The sequence below is a fragment of the Euprymna scolopes genome, chromosome 6 (assembly GCF_053919585.1).
Source record: "Euprymna scolopes isolate OS-2025 chromosome 6, ASM5391958v1, whole genome shotgun sequence".
NCBI lineage: Eukaryota > Metazoa > Mollusca > Cephalopoda > Sepiida > Sepiolidae > Euprymna > Euprymna scolopes.
The window spans coordinates 140,773,140-140,784,380 of NC_136487.1; positions in this window are offsets into that span (position 1 = coordinate 140,773,140).

An 11,241-nucleotide genomic window follows, 5' to 3' on the forward strand; every position below is an offset into this window, starting at 1 on the left:
CAGTCAATCTATATTACATCCTGGGCTATGCCGGGAAACCAGCTAATCTCTATTTAGTGACTTGACCACCAAAATACCTCCCTAAGTGTGTCCTTTCTTTTGAACTTAATAGATATAGGTATCTAGAAATGTGTGTGAAATTTTGTTGAATGCATTGTTCACTATGATTTTCTTATTGTTCTACACAATATCAACTGTAGCGAAATAAAACAGTAAACTTAGTGCAATGTTAGAATAAAGAGCAAAGGAAAAAATTAGAATCATATTCTGTAATTGCAAATCTAAATTTGCTAGCGTGTACCAGTATTTGCCAGGTTGTGGAAATTTGGAATAAGTGGTAATATATATTTTTTGCAAAATATATATATATATATATATATATATATATATATAACAAAATAGGTTGGAGTCGCTGAATAACTCATCCTCCCGTTAAAGCGGTTCCATCCTCTTTCCCGAATTTGACTACTGTGCACTTTTCAACTCTTATCCTCGAGTGGCCTATGGGCCTTGATAAGTGATAATATATATTTTTTACAATATATATATATATATATATATATATATATATATATATATATATATAACAAAATAGGTTGGAGTCGCTGAATAACTCATCCTCCCGTTAAAGGGGTTCCATCCTCTTTCCCGAATTTGACTACTGTGCACTTTTCAACTCTTATCCTCGAGTGGCTTATGGGCCTTGATAAGTGGTAATATATATATTTTTACAAAATATATATATATATAACAAAATAGGTTGGAGTCGCTGAATAACTCATCCTCCCGTTAAAGCGGTTCCATCCTCTTTCCCGAATTTGACTACTGTGCGTCGTTCGAGTTTCATCTGGTAAGATCTATTATTTTAATTTTCACACTTTTGCACCGATTTTCCCCAGCTAAAACCCAAATGTAAAGTTTCGCATGGGTTCGAATACCCTATGTATTAAGTTTCACCAAAGTTAGACCAAAAACTCACTGAGCAAAATTTTTTAAACAAATATATATACGCATACATAAATATATATAGAAAGAGGTTTGTGTTTACTACAACTTTTTTATGCAAATATTACGCAAGTATAAATCATGAATATAATTACACGTAATAGTTAACATAAGATGATCATCTCATAAGAAAACTGAAAAAACTGATAGGGAATTAATTAAAATGAATGTCCAAAAGAATATTGGAGATGAATGCAATTCCATGGCCCATATATAGCAAAGTTTTTTTTCTTTTTAAATAAATAGAAAAACGGGATTTAATATGAATATCAATGCATAAAAAAAACAATTTATAGGGGTATATAGATATATTTCTGTCGAAATACACTTTATTTCCTGATAATATATACAAATCCTTATTTAAAAGGCTCAATGTAATTACAAGGCAATATAATGACTCAATGACAAAAGTCTATATTCCAAAGTTCATGATGTTGACCATCTCGTAATTTATTCCTTTAATTCAGTTGATATTTACAATTCTTGACAGTATCTTTTTCGTAGCATAAAGTCAATCACTCAATTACTATATCAATTATTGAATCTATTTTGCCCTTAACTCATCAGAAGAAATAGCAACAATCAATCCATCAAAATGGAAATAAAGTGCGTTTTCACATGATTAAAATCCGAAAATTGGAAGAGAAGTTGTAAATATCTTATAATATGTTTCCATTGCGCCATTTTGAATTTAGAAATAAAGTTACTAAATCCATCTATTCGTACAAACAAGTTCTATTAATTTAGGAATATTCTTTCAAAAATGTTCAATTTAATAATTAGAAAATTTATTAATTATAATTAATGTATCCATATTTATTAAAACAACATCATTAATTATAATCTTTTATACATGTTTGCATATACGAAACTAAATGGAAAATGAAGAAGACGCCTATAACATAAATGCATCTACCTGAACACTTGCTCCAAAACTAATACAGAACAATATTGAAGTATACACTCTAAAATGCCCGAAATTTACTTTGAAGGACCATAAACCTGATTTTGAAGTTAACTCTACAATAAGATTGATCTCTCCTTGTATTTCAGATATAGGCAACATTAGTAAAAAGATTGCCAATGAATAAATCTAAAGTATCTCATAATCTATGGTGTTCACTAGATAAAGTTTTAAATTGGTTTGATACATGAGTCGATATCAAACATTATAAACTTACTATTATCGCATTTATGCAATAACAGTAAGTTTATAAAGTTTTACATCGGCTCATACTACTCATTTATTTCTCCAAAATTGTTAGATATGGCATTAGAATTTGCTAAACCTGAAACTAACATTACAAAATTGGAAATTGACATAATAAAATTAGAAGAACCTTAATTAAATATAATAATAAATATTGGACAAGGAAAATAGAGAATTTAACTTTGATGTTACGATGGGTGCCTCGCGCTCTGCACAGGTAACTGATCTGATTAGCCTCTATATTCTAAAAGAGTTAGGGAAAAAGGAAACAAATATAAGGAGAGGTTTTTTATAGAGACGATGCTCCATTTTTCATTAACTCTGGAAGTAGAAATTTAGAAAAGATTTGTCAAAGGTTGTATAATTTCTTTAAAGATATTGACTTAACGATAACCATAGATAAAAATCATAAAATAGTTAACTTTTTAGATGTCACTTTGAATCTAATTAACAATACGGATGAACCTTATCGTAAACCTAATCAAACGTTATACTGCATTGACTATAAATCAAACCATCCAATGTAAAAAGCAATCATACCTAGCATATCAAAAAGAATTTACAGATTATCCCAAAACAAAAATATATTTAATAACAAGAAAGAATATTATAGTAAAACATTAGCTAGATCTGGATATAAAGGTGGAATAAAATATATTAAAAATGTAAATAAAATATTAAAGGAAAGGAAAGTATCAAAACCGAAACCATCACATGTTATTTCATACAACATGGGTAAATCCAATTGTAAAAATAGTATAAAAAATATAAATTGTAATAAACATAATTTTATAGATAATATCAGAACGTCCCAAAATAATAACGTTAATATCACTAAAAAGAAAAAAGATGGGCGTAGAAATTTTGTTTGGTTTAATCCACTTTACATTGCACACAAAAAATATTTTCCCTAAAGAATTTTTTCAAATTATTGGTAAAAATTTTCCTACTGGAACAAATCAAAGTAAAATTATAAACCGTAATAATGTTAAATTATCTTTTTCGACTACGACTAATTTAGTGAAAACTATTATAGGTTTTAACAAAAATAGACACATGGACGAATGAAGGAGGATTATTAAGTAATGAAAACATTGACTGGAATTAAAGGAATAAATTATGAGATGGTCAACATCATTAACTTTGGAATATAGACTTTTGTCATTAATTCACTATATATATATGTGTGTGTGTGTGTGTGTGTGTGTGTGTGTGTGTGTGTGTGTGTGTGTGTGTGTTTCTCTCTCTCTCTTTCTCTAAACATATATAGAGAAAAAGAGAGAATGAAATGTATATCTAAATAGAGAAAAGGGGCGATAGATAGATAGATAGATAGGAGTGTGGTTCATTGTCCGTTGTTTATTAACTGGTGATTTTTCAATGGTCATTTATATGCCTTTCATTCATGCAAAGTTGCAAAGTATTTACAATTTTTTCAACTGCCATTGTTTTTTTCTTTCATTTTATCTACTTTATTGTGTGAAAATGCAAATGTTTTACACAAATAAAAATATTTTCCAATGAAATGACAATTGTTGAGACTGCAATGATAATTTAAAACACGTCATTTGTGACCACGCTTTTCTATCGATGATAAATAAGATGAACACAATATCTTTGTTTAAACGAATGTCAAGCACAAGAATATTATTTTAATGGCGATATCGTGTGTCTGTAACCGAAACTATGGTCAATTTCTAAAGCTTATCACGAAATATTCACAAAGACTGATTTTGAATTGATAAACATCAAGGATTATTATTTTACTAGCCGGGGACACCCAACCTTGCCAGTCATAAAATACGCTTAAATATATTTTAATTCTCTATTTTATATTATATTTTACCTAATATATAGTAGTGATTTCAAAATTAAAAAATAATAGTAATGATTTGCCTGCCACCAACTAGAATTGAAATCAAAATATTTAGCGCTGCAGCCGTGTTTTAGCTATGATTAGTTTTACGTATGCACAAACTAATACAAATATGTCGGCAAATTGAAATGAACATTTTGCATTCCAACTTGCCGACTTATGCACGCGTTATTCATTCATCCAAACAAAGATTTTACTCGTTATAAACCATCTATAGAGTTCAAGACGTGTTCGAGACACGAGAAAGCGGAAAAGGACGTATTCGAGACACGAGTGTTCGGTAGAGTGGTGTTCACGGCGTGGCCGGTGTTCAGAGAAGCACGTCTGCGAGATGTGTTCAAAACGCGTGGATAACAGAGCATAGACGAGAAGTCCCATGCAGCCGTAGTAGGAGAAATGACCTGTTTAACTATTAAGAAAAATACATTGTTGGAAATACTTGGGTCTGTTAATATTCAATAACATCGTTAAAAAAAAGGTGTACAACGTTACAAAAATGTTAAGAAGAAGACTTGAAAGCAACGACGCTTAAAAGGGGTTCGTTGAAAGCCTCTGTAATAATGCACACGACCTGGTTAGTGTCTGTCATGTTCACCTGGAAGTCCCAATTCACAATACTCTTAAATGGATTCGTGCGTGTTAGCTGTCATCTTTACGATAGAGGTAATTGTGGAGAAAGAAGTGGCTTACCGTTAAAGCGGCTGCGCGTTTATGCCTGCAGAGCACAAATTGAGAATTAAGATGGCGCCCACAGGCTTTTATGTGGAAAAAAATCTCGGGGAATCTCGGAGAATCTCGTACCCTGGTTCCATAAATAACGAGGAAAAGAAAGCGGGAGGACAGACGATTTTTAGTCACTAAAGCGAACGGACGTGTGTAAAAGAAGAGGTAGAAGAAAAGAGTGTGGTGAACGAAACAAACAACGACTCGGTTGAAAATAGAATTGTAACGAACACAAGCTATTTCGGCATGACGTCAGGATTTGACCCCAAGCTAATTCCCCTGTTTGATGGCAGTAGCACTGATCACTCAGTGCAGAAATGGGTGGAAAAAGCAGAATTAATATGTCAGCTCAGTGGGGTGAAGCGTGTGGAATGTGTGGTCCCACTGCGCCTCACTGAGGGAGCATATGCAGTATACCAGCAGTTGGCTGATGAGAAGAAAACAGATTTCGCCTGCATCAAGTGCGTCCTTTTTACAGCATTTGCGTTAGATCAAGTTACTGCATGGAAGGAATTCATGGCCCGAAAATTACATCCCGGGGAAACGGTGGATGTGTATCTGGCTGAACTAAAAAAGCTATCGGTCCTTTTTGGAGGGATGTCAAACAAAGGCTTGGTGTGCGCCTTTGTTGCAGGATTACCTAAGAGTGTAGAAAATCTGCTCCGTGCCTCATCCCAAGTGGACGAGATGGACATGTCGGAAGTATTGGCGCGGGCACGAGCAATACTAAAGAAAAGCCCTAACACTATAGACCAAGCGGCAGCTGTACAACCATTACAGGTTGGATTACAGGACCTGGGTGCAGTTACAACCTGCTATAAGTGTGGACGACCCAACCATTTGGCCCGTGATTGTCTTTCGTCACGTCAACCAACTCGAAAACTTGACGGGCCGCAGTGCTACAAGTGCAAAAAACGCGGACAGCTGGCCCACACCTGTCAGGGAAACGGGCAAGGGGAAGAAGCTACAGCGTCAGTCTTCTCCCCAGATCGTCATTGAGCAGGGCGCTACCCACTGTAAGCATACACATTAATGGAAGCGAGCGCCTCGCGCTTGTGGACACTGGGTGCACCCAGACTCTCGTAAGCAAGATATGCTGTGCCACTTGGAAAGCAGAGAGAATTCCGGTACTAACTGTAGGCGGAGGTTCACTAGCCTCTTGTGGGGTGAGTATTATCTGCGCAAGCATCAACGACGGGCCTGCAGTAGCCGTGCGAGCCCTGGTTCTGAAGGGAGAGCTTCTCGGGTACGACCTACTCCTGGGTATGGACTTGATTACACAACTGGGTGAAATTACTGTGGACAGAACCGGCAAGGTACAGTTCTCCCGATGTGAGGAACACGTTTGTGCTGCCATAACTCTCGACGAGCCTGACTTTCGTGCAGAGTATGATAGAAACACCAACGCATGGACGGCGTCTTGGAAGTGGTCAAACAATCAGCCACAAATATCCTTGATGAACCGGTTATCGGAATATCCCCCATTCATGTGGCTAAGGGAACAGAATGAAGAAGAACTGCAGACGTGGATCGACGATGGCTGGCTTCTTCCATACCCATAGGATGAGCTTGGCTCCCCCGCGAGGGCTGATTCCCTTGATGGCCGTCGTACAAGAGACGAAACAAAAGGTCCGCCCCGTCCTAGACTACCTTGAGCTCAATGAGCATGTCGACCCATATACGGAAAGGGCTGATGTGTGTGAACTCAAATTAAGGGAGTGGCGACAGCAGGGATCGAACGTGATAACTCTGGACCTACACAGGGCCTATCTGTAAATACGCATTGAGAGGAAATTGTGGCCATTTCAGACTGTGGAAATTGGAGGAACCCGATATTGTCTAACCAGGCTAGGGTTCGGTCTAAATGTGGCACCAGGCATTATGACAGCAATCATGCATGCTATCCGGCAGCAAGATGAGGCAGTGCAACAGGCAACATCCTCATACATCGATGATATATTCGTCAATGAGAGCCTCATGTCAGCGCAATCGGTTAGAATGCACTTTGAGAGCTTTGGACTGACATGTAAAGAACCAGAGCGTCTGTGCGATGGAGCAAAAGTTCTCGGCCTGCACGTGCGCAATAGCAAGGAGAGGCTTTGCTGGAGAAGAGGAAGTCACGTCCCCACGGTCCCATCAAACATCACTCGACGAACAGTGTTTTCGCTTTGTGGAAAGATGGTAGGCCATTTCCCTGTGTGCGGTTGGCTCAGGGTGGCCGTGGTGGCCATAAAAAGACGTGCAACAGCCGTGTCGTCGGGATGGGACGATGCAGTACACGATGTCACCCTAAGGAGCATGCTGACAGAGACTGTGTCCAGGGTGACCAGTGATGACACCATTCAGGGAAAGTGGTGCGTCAGCGGGAATGAGTTCACGGTCTGGGTGGATGCTAGTTCACTGGCCCTTGGAGTTGCCCTTGCAGTTAATGATTCTATTATTGAAGATGCCTGCTGGCTTCGGCCAGAGAATGATTCGAGGCACATAAACCTGGCTGAACTTGATGCCACATTGAAGGGAGTTAACTTGGCGCTTAAATGGCAAGCCAAGGTTCTACATATCATGACTGACTCGGCATGCACTCATCGGTGGATAACCGATGCATTATGTGGAAGAGCACGGCTGACGACACGAGCATCGAGTGAGATGTTAATTCGAAGACGGCTTGCCACCTTGGTCGACACCATCACAGAGTACGACCTGACCGTGGACGTAGTGTTGATCAGGTCTGTGCTCAACAGAGCAGATGCTCTGACAAGTGTCCCTTAACGATGGCTTCTGGCTGGTGCTCGGAGAGATTCTGATAATCTGCAAAACACATGTGCAGCAGTTGTGTCTAATGTGGATGCAGCGCGCATCATGAACATTCATCGACAGTGTGGACATCCTGGCATCAAGCGGACACTGTACTTTGTCAAGATGATTGATCCAGGAGTAGAAGAAAAAGATATCCGGAGAGTAGTGGAAAGTTGCGAGGCCTGCCAATCCATCGACCCAGCTCCAGCACGATGGAAGAAAGGGGAGTTGGGAGTGAGTGGTAAGTGGCAGAGAGTGGGCATGGACATCACACACTACGGTGGCAACCACTTCCTTACCCTCATCGATTGTGGGCTTACACGTTTCGCGGTCTGGAGACTCCTCGGGCGCCAGGACTCTTGCAACATTATTCGCCAGCTGTCATCCGTGTTCTGTGAAAGAGGTGCGGCCGATGAAGTGCTGAGGACAACGACCCAGCCTTTTGCAGCCATCAGATGAGGCAGTTCTTACAAGAATAGGGTGTGCGGCTGCGGCTTAGATGCGCTTATGTGCCTTCTGGCAATGGTATAGCTAAGAGAAGCCATCGCAGCATCAAAACAATTGCAGCCAGGAAGCAGTGCACCATCGCAGAAGCTGTGTACTGGTATAATCTCATGCCGAAGGATGGCGTCTCTCCAGGAACGGCGTCTGCAAACGCAATCTATCAATACCGTATCCGAGAAAAAGGAATCCACCCCGATACAACTGTGGCCACTGAGATAGAACGGAATCGATATGCCAAAGGGGATGCTGTCTGGGTGAAGCCGCCAGGAAACCGATGTACTGACAAGTATAAACGGGGCACAGTGACCGATGTGGTGAGTCAGCAGTGTGTCCAGGTTTATGGCGTACCCCGTCACGTTAGGGACCTACGGCCGGCGACACATGTACCACCTCCAGTGGACGATGAGAGTGACTCTGACTCTGAGACAAGTGGGCCATCGCTTTGGTTTGCACCAATCAAGCAGTGACTCTGATATCAGTAGCCTCCACGGGGATGAAGCCTTCCCCGACCATCAGCCGGTGGATGAGAGCGCACGCGAAGACGAGAGCAGCACTGTCCCCCTTCGCAGAAGCACCCGACGGCGGCGATCGCCACCCCCCTGCCGTCTCTGTGATCATGAGATCAGGGGGAGTGTGGAGAAAGAAGTGGCTTACTGTTAAAGCGGCTGCGCGTTTGTGCCTGCAGAGCACAAATTGAGAATTAAGATGGCGTCCGCAGGCTTTTATGTGGAAAAAAATCTCGTGGAATCTCGGGGAATCTCGGAGAATCTCGTACCCTGGTTCCATAAATAACGAGGAAAGGAAAGCGGGAGGACAGACGATTTTTAGTCACTAAAGCGAACGGACGTGTGTAAAAGAAGAGGTAGAAGAAAAGAGTGTGGTGAACGAAACAAACAACGACTCGGCTGAAAGCAGAGTTGTAACGAACACATGTTATTTCATTGTTACGTATCGGTATGTTGGTATTCATTTGTCTTTGAATGAATTTTTCTGGCGAATCTGACATCATTTCTACTCCTCTTAACGATGTATTAAATAGTGTAGGTAGACTGGGTTTTAAAGTTTTTGTTACGGCAATTAGTATGGGAGAGGAAAACTCCAATACAACGTACACAGCCAGGTAATTGCTTGTCTTATTCATATGGAAGTGCCTTCCTACATCAAAAGATAATCCGTATGCCTATAGCTTAAGCATATTATCAGCTACGACTATGACTAAATGTTCATTAAGGCGGCCTACTAGATTGAATTACGCGATTAATTTATCCAAGACCACTCAGCTGCTTCAAACAGGTAGTATAGCAGGATCCAACACCAAAAATCAAGCGAGACGTGAATTCGTCTTGTTCATAAAATAACGAATCGAAAATATGCGAGCCAAACAACTCCAGAACGCAATAAATGAGAGGATGAATCCAGTGTTCGAGGTAACAGAAGTTATCCATCTTCTAACACTAACTCCATATTCGCCTTCTTTAGCCGACTTTAAACTTAAAACGTACGGTTATGAAACCGTTAAACACACACACACACACACACAAATACATTCTCACTTTTATAGATATATAGACTAGATGTACCCCTGAACAATTGGATCACAGCCATTACAAATAAATACATTAAAAAAAAGTAATGCAACGTTATACATCTGAGAAGAAATATCGGTAACGATTATCTCCCTTAGAATAACTCATCAAGTAGTCTCCCTTGACAAACCGATTTATTCTAAGTATACGCTTCCACCACCTCAAACAGAACGCAGAAACACAAGCAACAAATAAATTAGTTAATTAAATCTCCTCTATATAAACATCAACTACTATAAAAAATAAATAAATTAATAAATAAACAAAATAAATAAATAAATTAGAAATAAAAATAAGTAAAAGAAAAATACACAAACTCAATCATATTAAATTAAAAAGCCACCAACAAGGTCCGGACAATTATTTAGCCCGATACTGTTACTGTTACTGTTACTGTTACTGTTTACAACAACACGTTTGAACCAAAGATAAACTATTATAAAAAAAAATAAATAAAATAAAATAAAATATAATAAAAATAATTTAGAAATATAAAATAAGAATTGAGGAAAAAAAACCTAACCATATACTACCCACAAGTTCCGAGCGATGATTTGCTGTGGTATAGTTACTGCTTACAACAGCACGTTTATCAAAGTCAAGTAAATATCTGACGAAGAGATCTTTCTCAAAATATTATATTACACGGATATACCACCAGACTGACTTTCCCAGGTGACCACGGTGCAAATATAAATATACTGCGTATATGAAATATGAATATGTACACATGTATTTATAAGTTGTATTAATAAATTTCTCACCTGCTTCAGCTTGTGTCTTTCCGTTACTTCTGCATTGTACCGCCTTCTACAATTCTATTTAAAATATTTATTGGATTTTTATTTCATTTTAAAGTTTAATATATATTTTAAAACATTTTTTTAATAAAAAAAAAGTATTTTCACTTCTTTATGATTATTATTATTTATTTATTTGACAAATCTGATGACACCCACTTTTTTCAATTTTTACCTCTTTAGCAGCTCTTTTTTACAGATGAAATCCAAATAAAAAGTTTTCCAGATATCTAAATAACCTATATACCAAATTTCAAGTTTGTAAATCGAAAATTTATTGAGTATAGAAGTTGAGAAGCGTCTTCACACACACACACACACACACACACACACGAAAGAGATTTATTTCGTAAGCGTGAAAGAAAGCAAATAATAAAAATCTATAATTTGTTTCATCGCTACCGACACGTGAGTATAGAACACCGAGCTATATTCGCCGATTGCAGAAAGAAATAAAGTCTATTAAATATACGAATGCATTAAGTAAGGTGCCTGTAATGAATTAAAATGTGGCCTTCGCATAATCTAGTCGTAATTCTCATGCGTTGTTCTTTATAAACTGGTCAAATTATTCACTTCAACGAAATGGTACATAAATTAGAATAGCAATGTCTAAAATGATGTTTCAAATGAAATATTCATGTAATCACATGTAACAAATTAATGAAGTAATCTGGTCGATGAATGAACTGGCTATGAATTAGTCATTTGTTGTACGCGTTAAGAATCATCATCATCATC